Raw genomic sequence first — 8,304 nt, forward strand, 5'->3', positions numbered from 1 at the left:
TAGATACTTCAAATATGTTCCTACCAAACCCTCAGTGAACCAAGTCATGGACTAAGCACTATGATGACCTTAGAGACTGGCCTTACAAGTTACATGATATCCCCCAAGGGCCACACATGGGGACCTCAACGTGGAAGCCCAAATGAACAAACTGCGCCCTACCTCAAAACAACCTGTACCCTTGGACTTGGGGCTGAAATATCTAATGGGAGAGGGAGAAAAGGATGGCTACCCCAAGACTGAGAAAATGGTGGTTAGTGGACCTTGGGAGGCTCCTGGCTTAGTGAGTGTCTAATAAAAGGGGACCCATCTAGTACCTCAATGCTCCCCTTGAATTAATATGACAAGTATTAATCTGACAGTACAATATCTGCCCTTGTAAGTAATTGTACAGGAAATTCTCCTCTAGTACCAGCCTCCATGTTCAATGCACAGAGAGCTCAATCAATTCAGAAATCCATCTATTCAGAGCAATGATTCAGGGATTGCAGTTCCCAGTTGGATAATACTTGCATCAACTCTCATTTCAATAGCACCTTAAATTGGATAAATTATCAATGCTTTCAATGTAATTGCCTTATACCCCAGGGGGATGATTGACAATATTTGTCCTTTTTGTTTCTTCTGTTTTCTGGGTGGGAGGGGGGCACTGTTGCTTGTTTATTTTGTTGTTGGTTTTTTTTGTTGCTTTTGTCATAATCTGACCACCAAAATAAACAAGATTCATTTGTAACCTGTGGACAAGCAGATGGATTCTAGACTCTCACTTAATTCTTGCCTCAGTCCCAAAACAGTTAGTTCTTATAACATGGCTTGTTTTCATGAAGAGATGACTGAAGATGAGTGTACCATCGCAAAATGTGGCGAAGAAAGCAGATGATGCCTGGTTATCCATTGGAATTGGAAGTTTCTTGGGTCTTAAAGGCGTCAACTAAATGCACATGAAAGAACACACCAGTCTGTGTGATCTAGAGATGATGATGAAAATATTCAAATATGATCAAGGGAAAAGTTTCAGAGTGTAACTGTGAACACCCAATTTGTACAAGGCTGTGGAACCCAGTCAGATGCCAGGTTCATCTGCAAGGTGCTGCGTCAGAGCAAGCTTTCAGCATAGCCTGTCTGGCCACAGGCAAGAGATTCAGACCGCTCCACTATGAGACAGAGATGACTGTAAACTTGATGTGGTGGATCAGACCATGGCATAATATGATACTTGGCTAGTTGACCTCCTTCTTGATCCACATAAATGAGCTCTATGCTCAAAGCTTTCTTGACCATTCCTTAGCAGGCATTTCATCTCTGGTCTTTTTAATAAGGCAGGCGAGCTTTTCTTTCTTAATCTTTGCTTTTATCTTTATATTATTATTATCATCATTTACTTCTTTCTTTTGTTTTTATTCTTTCTGTTAGGTTTCACAGTTTATGAAGTGCAGAAGGTGGTATGCATAGTGACAATAACTGATACGATGGTTCACCCAGACAGGGATGGGGCGGGCGACCAGAACTGGGGAGCAAACAATGCAGGTGGGGAGGGAGTGCTAGAACTGATGGTGATGATGTGTGTACAAATCTTTTAAAAATCATTTAGCTATGGAAGTGTATGATGTGTGAATATTATATCAAGAAAACTACTAAACAGAAACCCATTTGACCAATGGTTTCCAGTGATGATGGAAGAAGATTTTTGATTGTGCTTAGGGGGAATTGCATTTATGTCAGTGGATTGGAATGATTTGGAAAAATATATCAATAATGATTATACAACATGAAGAGTATAATCGATGGCACTGAATTATAAAGGTAGAGTGTTGAATTGTAGAATGTTTCATTGTGTACATTTTTGCCAAAATTTAAAAAAAATTACACGAATAACAATGAGTACAAGGAAGAAGAAAATGTCCTAAAAATCATTGTGGTAACAATTATACAACTCTTCTCGATATGATTGAACTATTGCATCGTATGATATGTGGATGAAGTACCAATAAACTGTTAAATAAATAAATATAGGACATAAGCTGAATGATAGCAAATAACCATAATATATATATTTTGCAAACCAAACCCACTACTCTCAAATCATCTCTGACTGATAACAACCCCAGGACACAAATACAACTGCCCTTCGGGTTTCTGAGCCTAAATTCTTATGGGAGCAGACAGTCTCATCTTTCTCCCTTGGAGCAGCTGGTGGGCGAGAACTGCTGGCCTTGCACTTAGCAGCCCAGCTTATACCCCATCATACCACCACGCCTCAAAAGGAAGACTATAAGGCAAGCAACAGCTCTGCGATGCCATCTTTTACTGAATGGGCATTGTGTGTTTTTCATTCATCCTTTAACTGGGTTAGATCCTGCTTGACTCCTGGAGCAAAATGTTTTATATCCTATCTGGAATTAAGAAAAAATATGGGCTCCCTCTCCGCCTCCCTGCTTCGCCGCCCGCCACCATGTCCGCCTCGGCCATCTTCATCCTCGACGTCAAGGGCAAGCCCCTGATCAGCCGCAACTACAAGGGAGATGTGGCCATGAGTGAGATCGAGTACTTCATGCCGCTGCTCATGCAGCGGAAGGAGGAAGGGGCCCTGGCCCCGCTGCTGAGCCACGGCCGCGTCCACTTCCTGTGGATCAAACACAGCAACCTCTACTTGGTGGCCACCACCCTGAAGAACTCCAATGCCTCACTCGTGTACTCCTTCCTGTACAAGACCGTGGAGGTGTTCTCGGAGTACTTCAAGGAGCTGGAGGAGGAGAGCATCCGGGACAACTTCATCATCGTCTACGAGCTGTTGGACGAGCTCATGGACTTCGGCTTCCCGCAGACCACCGACAGCAAGATCCTGCAGGAGTACATCACCCAGCAGGGCAACAAGTTGGAGACCGGCAAATCTCGAGTGCCCCCCACCGTGACCAACGCCGTGTCCTGGCGCTCCGAGGGCCTCAAGTACAAGAAGAACGAAGTCTTCATCGATGTCATTGAGTCTGTCAACCTGTTGGTCAATGCCAACGGCAGCGTCCTGCTGAGCGAGATTGTAGGCACCATTAAACTCAAGGTCTTCCTGTCCGGAATGCCAGAGCTGAGGCTGGGCCTCAATGACCGGTGCTCTTCGAGCTCACTGGCCTTTCAGGCAGCAAGAACAAGTCGGTGGAGCTGGAGGACGTGAAGTTCCACCAGTGCGTGCGGCTCTCGTGCTTCGACAACGACCGCACCATCTCCTTCATCCCGCCCGACGGCGACTTCGAGCTTATGTCCTACCGCCTGAGCACCCAGGTCAAGCCGCTGATCTGGATCGAGTCTGTCATTGAGAAGTTCTCCCACAGCCGCATGGAGATCATGGTGAAGGCCAAGGGGCAGTTCAAGAAGCAGTCGGTGGCCAACAGCGTGGAGATCTCTGTGCCGGTCCCCAGCGATGCCGACTCCCCACGCTTCAAGACCAGTGTGGGCAGCGCCAAGTACATGCCTGAGAAGAACGTTGTCATTTGGAGCATCAAGTCTTTCCCGGGGGGCAAGGAGTACCTGATGCGTGCCCACTTTGGCCTTCCAAGTGTGGAGAAGGAGGAGGTGGAGAGCCGGCCCCCCATCAGAGTCAAGTTTGAGATTCCTTATTTCACTGTCTCCGGGATCCAGGTTCGGTACATGAAGATCATAGAGAAAAGTGGTTACCAGGCCCTTCCCTGGGTTCGCTACATCACCCAGAGTGGTGATTATCAACTTCGGACCAGTTAGAAGATCCGAGAGATGGGGGCCTGGATATGGGGGGGGGGGGGCTCTGTCTCCCAGGCCCCAGCTGCAGACTGGGGGAGTGTGTACAGAGACCAGATGAGAGCCCTGACCTGCCAGTTTCCTCTCCCAGGGCCCAGCATCTGGCCTCCTACTTGGCTGAAGGAAGCGGTGGTCTCCCTGCCTCCCTCACCCTGGGGCGGCTCCCCCACCCCCGGTTTTATATGAAGTTGGGGAGGGCCTTGAAGTGGTCCCCCTCATGAGTGCCTTCCTGCAGTGACCTGCCTTAGGGGCTGTCGCCTCGGTCACGGGGTGGGGAGGCCTCCTCTGACACAGCTGCTGAGCCCAGAGGCCCCACTGCCTATTCCACTGAGTTAAGATGTCATTAAAGAGATGAGTCTAGGAATGTGAAAAAAAAAAAGAAAAGAAAAAATATGGGTACGATGCCAGTGACAGTTATTTAGAAAAAAATGAAGAGTGTGAAACAGTCAGAAGTATCTGATTTTTGACCTGCTGAGATGAATGGCACGGTGAGTTATGCATTGGGCTGCTAATCACAAGGTCAGCAGTTCAAATCCACGAGCCACTCCGTGGGAGAAAATTGTGGCTTTCTATTCCCATAAAGACTCAAAAACCTTCCAGGGCAGTCCTACACTTTCCTGGAGAGTTGCTCTGAATCCGCATCAACTCAATGGTAGAGAGTTTGGGACGCTTGAGAGGAAAATATCCCTGGCAAGCCGTCAGTACTAATGGAGCTTCATCCCCAAGCCTACTTAGTGTTTTAGACTGGCCCAAGCCATGGTATTTTCAATCACCTCATAAACATGTGAAGGTTGGACATTAAATAAAGAAGACTGGAAAATATTGGTGCATTTGACGTATGGTACTTTCTAAGAAGATTGAAAATACTGTGGACTAACAAAAAACAAACAAAATCTGTCTTGGAGAAAGTAAGGCCAGAGTGGTCCTTGTAAGTGAAGATGGTTAGATTTTTAAACATGTTATCAGGTGAAATAAATCCCTGGAGAAAGATATCATGATTGGGGCAGTAATGTGTCAGACAATGGGAAGAAGACCGTCAAGGAGATTGACTGGCACAGCAGTGACAACAGCAGTCATTGTGAGGTTGGGTATAGCAGGCAGTGTCCCATTCTGTGGTACAAGGGTCTCTGAGCTTGAACTGACGCCAGGAAGAAAACAACAACAACAAGCCCCAAGCTGTCTAACAACCAGGGTGCACCCACATCAAATTGTAGGTTTGTTCAGAGCTAAGCCAGCATGCCATTTATCTCTAAACCTTTAGTTTTAGGGATGAAAAAACGCTGAAGAAAGATAGATAAGAGCCTGGAAGAAACTGTCAGGGAGATTAAGAAGTCAAGGCAAATCACTCTGAATGGAAATTTTCAGAAGAGACGTCTCTTTATAAACACTATGTCACAATTTGGGGCAAAGAAACCAAGAAAGGGCTCAACATTTGGGATAAGTGAAAAAAAAAGACTGACTATAACTTAAAGAGAGTATTAACATCATAAAATGTTAACAAAGATAAAGAAAAAGTTAATGTAGTAGAAAGGGGTGTGAAATATATAGGGGAATAGAAAGGTAAAGGGAAAGACGGAAAAAAAACATTTTGCCTTCATTTCCCTTTGGCAGAAGTTAAGAATTCATTAGAATATTTCATATCTGAGTTTATTTTAGTGTGGAGAGTACTCGGAATTGGTGTCATATTGTGTTGGAATTCTACTAGATTTGGAAAGAAAGAATCGGGGTGGAAATAGGGAAAGAGTGGCTGAGAGACTAGTTCCTAGGGATAGAGGAAGGAAATAATGAGTCAGTAGGTAAACTAACCATGGGTCCAATGGTCTTCCTTCCAAAAACCCCAGATGTTTTCTAGTCTCACTACAGCAGAAACTCTTCTTCCAGATCCGCATTATGGGCGAAGGTCCCACACCCCATTGCTGCTGAGTCTGCCTCTCATCCTAAGGAAAAACACTGAAAGTGTCTTCTCCCTACCTTATCACACATAAGTCCATATTGTATCAAATTTGCCTACTTCAGAGACCCAAACCACCAGGCAAAATCTGCCACCAAGGAAATGAATTTCCAGTTTTTACTAAATCAACCAATAATTTTGGAAGGTTAGACTCAGACATTAATTTTTTTCCTGGAGACAACTGAATAAAACACTTTGGAAGGCTCATTTTAAGTGGCTGAAAGTCTATTTTTTACAATATTACATTAAAAGCTTCAATGTGAAAAGTCTATTCACTCAAGTACTTTGGAATAATGATCAGTTGGTTTCACATGCCTTTAGCAAACTGGAAAAAAAATATCAGTGCCCTCAGATGACTAATGAAGAAACTCTATTAAGCAAGCGCTTCTATTCTAGTCTAGCAAGCCTGCCTGTGCCAAACTATGAATCCCCTTTTTAAGAGCCCCAAATGCTTTTGAAAGTTTCCCACTATTAAGAACTGGTTATGAAAATTTGTTTAAATCATAAGCTATCTGCTTAATAGAAATGACATCGCCTGTTTTTTCCCCCAATTATTTCTTCTGTTCTTACATTTTCCTTGTTCTATGGACCATTACTCAAGTTCAGGTTCTTTTGACATGATCATAGTGTAATAATTTCTTAAAAGGTTATCTTGCTTCTAATCTGTGCTATATAGTGTTAGCAGTCTAGCAAGGAACACATATCATTATTCCGCTTCATATTTTTCTCCCTCTTGATTAATCTGTAAAACCCTAGCTTCCTGACACCGAGTAGTGTCAGTCTCATTCTCTCTTTGTCGAGTTTATAGATCCACGTTCAGTCAGATTGACCTTTTCCTATTCCCTTTACCCACAGCCTGCCTTTTGTAGTAGGACCTTATCCACACAGTCCTCCTGATGACATCGCCTCTTTCACAATCTTTCCCACTCTCACACTTTCCAGCAGCTCTCTCCTCCTCATCCAACAGATCCTTACACAAAGTCATCCTCTCCATGGTCGCTATCTAGAAGATACTCTCCTTCAAAGTCTTCTTATCCCTGGTCTTTATCTAGAAGATGCTCTATAGCACAGTCATCTTATCTGCAGTCTCTATCTAGAAGATGCTCTCCAGCACAGTCATCTTATCCGTTGTCTCCTTCAAAGTCTTCTTATCTCTGGTCTCTATCTAGAGGATGCTCTCCTTCAGGGTCATCTTATGCATCAGTCACCTCTATCTAGAAGATGCTCTCCCTTTGCACAGCCTCCAGTTATCTTCTTCCCCTATGAGCCCCAATAGAATGCTATGTCCTCTCATTTTTGAAATATTCAATCTCCAAAAGCATATGATAAAATAACAATTCTGGCTAAATTTGAGGAAAATATTAACCTGTGCTGACTAATATTATCTCCATCTTCTGGATATGTATTACATGCTTCCATTCCCTTGTTGGACATTCTTCAGTCTTCTGTCAGTTGCTGCTGGTGGTGAAGTGAAATTGCTTAAAAATTGCTTAATAGCCGGGTCTCTCTCACTGCCACCCAGTTAATCGGTGAACACATATAAATAAATAAGGCATAGCGGATTCTAACTCAGGGATTGGTCAGTATGCCATTTTTCTAGGTATAACAATGAGACATCTCAGAAACAGGGATGCAATCTTGAGGATTATATCAGTCTCTATCAAATGATAAAGTCTAGTCTTTTCTATGATTTTGAATTATGTTTGTGGTAGTCACCTAACCTGTGTCAATTTAAGGATTGAGAGTGTAGGGGTGGAATCAAGGCTGTCAGTCTGGAGATAGCCAATGAGACTTCTGTGCAGGCATGGCCTTCTCCTGAGAATTCTGGTAAATCTGGTACTTCCTCCTTAGATGTGAACGATCTCGCTTTCTCTCTCTCTCTCTCTCTCTCTCTCTGACTCCCTGGGAGACATTGCAGAAGACAAGCCACACGGATGCAACCAGACCTCAGAAGCCGGAGAAGCCATAGAGAGACCCCTGCCAGCGCTGAGATGTTTCCAATGACACTGGATGCAAAGACTTTCTACCCACTAGCCTGTGATCTTCTGCATTTGACATCATTGCATGAGTTTCGAGAGTCTGAAGAAGACTTTATAGATTGACATCAGAAATATGGGCTAATATTGGACTTATGGACTTGATCTGGACTAGATTTTTTTTCTCAATGTTCAATTGCTTTTGCATATAAATCTCTTTCTTATACACATGGGTGTCCATAGGTTTGTTTCTCTAGTCTGCCCAGACTAACAGTTTTCTACTTTTTATTCCTCTGTGTTCTTTGTTCAGGATCTTTAGCAGTGGTAGTCGGCCACTATCTAGTTCTGGTCTCAGAGTAGTGGAGACAGTGGTCTGAGTGGTTCATTAGTCCTTTGGAATACTTTTTTTTTTTTGAGTTTCTGAATTTTCTTTACTCTTCTACATTCTGGGTGAGAGAGAGCAAGAGTTATGTGTTAGTTACTCATAGTTGTATGTATGTTCTGATAGTTTCATAATCTGTCATTAATTTGTGACTTACAAGTGAAGGGGTGGTGTTTAGCCTGTCAATCAGGTTGTAGCATGATAACCTCATTTTGATAAGGAGATAAATA

The 8,304-nt window shown here is 43.6% G+C and overlaps 1 pseudogene; it reads left to right on the forward strand.

Moving 5' to 3' along the window:
• Window positions 1-2,452: 2,452 nt before the first annotated feature.
• Window positions 2,453-3,729, forward strand: LOC142456488 (AP-1 complex subunit mu-2 pseudogene; annotated as a pseudogene).
• The last annotated feature ends 4,575 nt before the right edge of the window (window positions 3,730-8,304 follow it).

This window comes from Tenrec ecaudatus, chromosome 9, assembly GCF_050624435.1.
Source record: "Tenrec ecaudatus isolate mTenEca1 chromosome 9, mTenEca1.hap1, whole genome shotgun sequence".
Classification (NCBI taxonomy): domain Eukaryota; kingdom Metazoa; phylum Chordata; class Mammalia; order Afrosoricida; family Tenrecidae; genus Tenrec; species Tenrec ecaudatus.